The following is a 2,710-nucleotide window of genomic DNA, read 5'->3' as shown; positions in this document are numbered from 1 at the left end:
ACTGCAGATACAGATAACGGGCTGTGGTAATAGAAGCTAGCGGACTGCAGGTACAGATAGAAGCTAGCGGACTGCAGGTACAGATAGAAGCTAGCGGACTGCAGATGCAGATAACGGGCTGTGGTAATAGAAGCTAGCCGACTGCAGATACAGATAACGGGCTGTGGAAATAGAAGCTAGCGGACTGCAGGTACAGATAACGGGCTGTGGTAATAGAAGCTAGCGGAGTGCAGATACAGATAACGGGCTGTGGAAATAGAAGCTAGCGGACTGCAGATACAGATAACGGGCTGTGGTAATAGAAGCTAGCAAACTGCAGGTACAGATAACGGGCTCCTGATAGCCGAGTGGAATTATGAAAGACCATGATTGGAGATGTGTTAAGGCCTCACTGTAAGGATTATGTTGATTGGTTGAGAGGTGTTTGACTTCCTGTGTGTCAACCAATCAACAGACTGATGTGCAGAAGATCCTGAGGAACGCCAGGAAACTGCCAGAGAAGACCCAGACCTTCTACAAGGTAGTCGCTGTCTGAGACACAAACACACATACAAACAAACAAACAAGGAAATATTCACCAGTGAGAAAGTTCTGGATGGATAATTTTGTTTTCCTGATTAAACCTGGGTCATGTTCAGTAGGCATAAAATGGTCGCAAACATGGAGGTAGAATCATTTAATTTTCTGTTGTAAAACATTTTACGACGTTTTGATGATGTGCCCTAATGAACACAATCCTGGTTCTTCTCCCTGTCGTCTCGTTCTGACCGCCTGCCATCTCGTTCTGACCGCCTGCCGTCTCGTTCACTCTATAATGGATGTATTCATTCTATAATGGATGTAAACTCTGATCTATTCATTCTATAATGGATGTAAACTCTGATCTATTCATTCTATAATGGATGTAAACTCTGATCTATTCATTCTATAATGGATGTAAACGAGGATGATAACGGCTGTGGAAATAGAAGCTAGCGGACTGCAGGTACAGATAACGGGCTGTGAGGTAATAGAAGCGTAGCGGACGTGCGATACAGATAACGGCGCTGTGAGTAATAGAAGCTAGCGGAGCATGGCAGGTACGTATAACAGCTGTGGTTAGATAGAAGCATGCGAACTGGCAGGTACAATACGGGCTTGTGTAATAAAGCTAGCAACTGCAGGTCAGATAACGGGCTGTGTGTAATAGAAGCTAGCAACACTGCAGTACAGATATCCAGGCTGTAGTATATAGAAGCTAGCCGACACTGCAGATACAGATAACGGGTTGTAGAAATAGAAGCTAAGACGAACTGCAGTACAGATACAGGCTGTGGTAATAGAAGCTAGCGACTGCAGATACAGATAACGGGTGTAGAAATAGAAGCTAGCGGACTGCAGGTACAGATAACGGGCTTGGTGGAATAGAAGTACGCGCTGAGGTACAGATAACGGGCTGTGGTAATAGAAGCTAGCGGAGTGCAGATACAGATAATCGGTGCTGTGGAAATAGAAGCTAGCGGCTGCAGATACAGATAACGGGCTGTGGTAATAGAGCTAGCAAACTGCAGGTACAGATAACGGGCTCCTGATAGCCGAGTGAATTATGAAGACCATGATTGGAGATGTGTTAAGGCCTCACTGTAAGGATTATGTTGATTGGTTGAGGAGTGTTTGACTTCCTGTGTGTCAACCAATCAACAGACTGATTGTGCAGAAGATCCTGAGGAACGCCAGGAAACTGCCAGAGAAGACCCAGACCTTTCTCACAAAGGTAGTCGCTGTCTGAGACACAAACACACATAACAAACAAACAAACAAGGAATATTTCCACCAGTGAGAAAGTTCTGGATGGATATTTTGTTTTTCTCTGATTAACCTGGGCATGTTCAGTAGGCATAAATGGGTCGCAAAACATGGAGGTAGATCATTTAATTTTCTGTTGTAAAACATTTTACGACGTTTTGATGATGTCCCTAATGAACACAAATCCTGGTTCTTCTCCCTCGTCGTCTCGTTCTTGACCGCCTGCCATCCTCTTTCGACCGCCTGCCGTCTCGTTCACTCTACTATGGATGTATTCATTCTATAATGGATGTAAACTCTGATCTATTCATTCTATAATGGATGTAATCTGATGCTATTCATTCTATATGGATGTAAACTCTGATCTATTCATTCTATAATGGATGTAAACTTCTGATCTATTCATTCTATAATGGATGTAAACTCTGATCTATTCAATTCTAATAATGGTCTTTCCTTGTAAACTGATCTATTCTTCTATAATGGATTAAACTGATCTATTCATTCTATATCATGTACTTGATTATTCATTCTGTAATATGGATGTCAAACTCTGATCTATTCATTCTAATAATAGATGTCAACTCTGATCTATTCATTCCTATAATGGATGTCAACTCTGATTATTCATGTCTATAATGGTGTAACTGATATTATTTATGATTAAACTGATCTATTCATTCTATAATGGATGTAAGACTCTGATCTATATCATTCTATAATGGATGTCAACTTGATCTATTCATTCTATAATGGATGTAACTGATCTATTCATTCTATAAATGGATGTCAAACTGATCTATTCATTCTATAATGGATGTCAACTGATCTATTCATTCTATAATGGATGTCAACTGATTTATTCATTCTATACATGGATGTAAACTCTGATCTCATTCAATTCTATAATGCGCTCGACTCAACT

General features: G+C 40.9%; 1 non-coding gene across 2 annotated transcripts in view; it reads left to right on the top strand.

Annotated features, from left to right (window-relative positions):
* The first annotated feature begins 33 nt into the window (after positions 1-33).
* The window catches only part of LOC112070558 (uncharacterized), a 7,589-nt gene continuing 4,912 nt past the window's right edge, over positions 34-2,710 (top strand). Inside the window, exons 1-2 of one of the 2 annotated variants that reach the window (XR_011475617.1) lie at positions 34-77; positions 455-520. This is a non-coding gene — a transcript (uncharacterized protein). The other variant, XR_011475618.1, reaches the window with a different exon arrangement.

This window comes from Salvelinus sp. IW2-2015, unplaced genomic scaffold (assembly GCF_002910315.2).
Source record: "Salvelinus sp. IW2-2015 unplaced genomic scaffold, ASM291031v2 Un_scaffold1366, whole genome shotgun sequence".
Classification (NCBI taxonomy): domain Eukaryota; kingdom Metazoa; phylum Chordata; class Actinopteri; order Salmoniformes; family Salmonidae; genus Salvelinus; species Salvelinus sp. IW2-2015.
The sequence above is the reverse complement of the archived record's forward strand: the minus strand, read 5'-3'. Positions and strand labels throughout refer to the sequence as shown.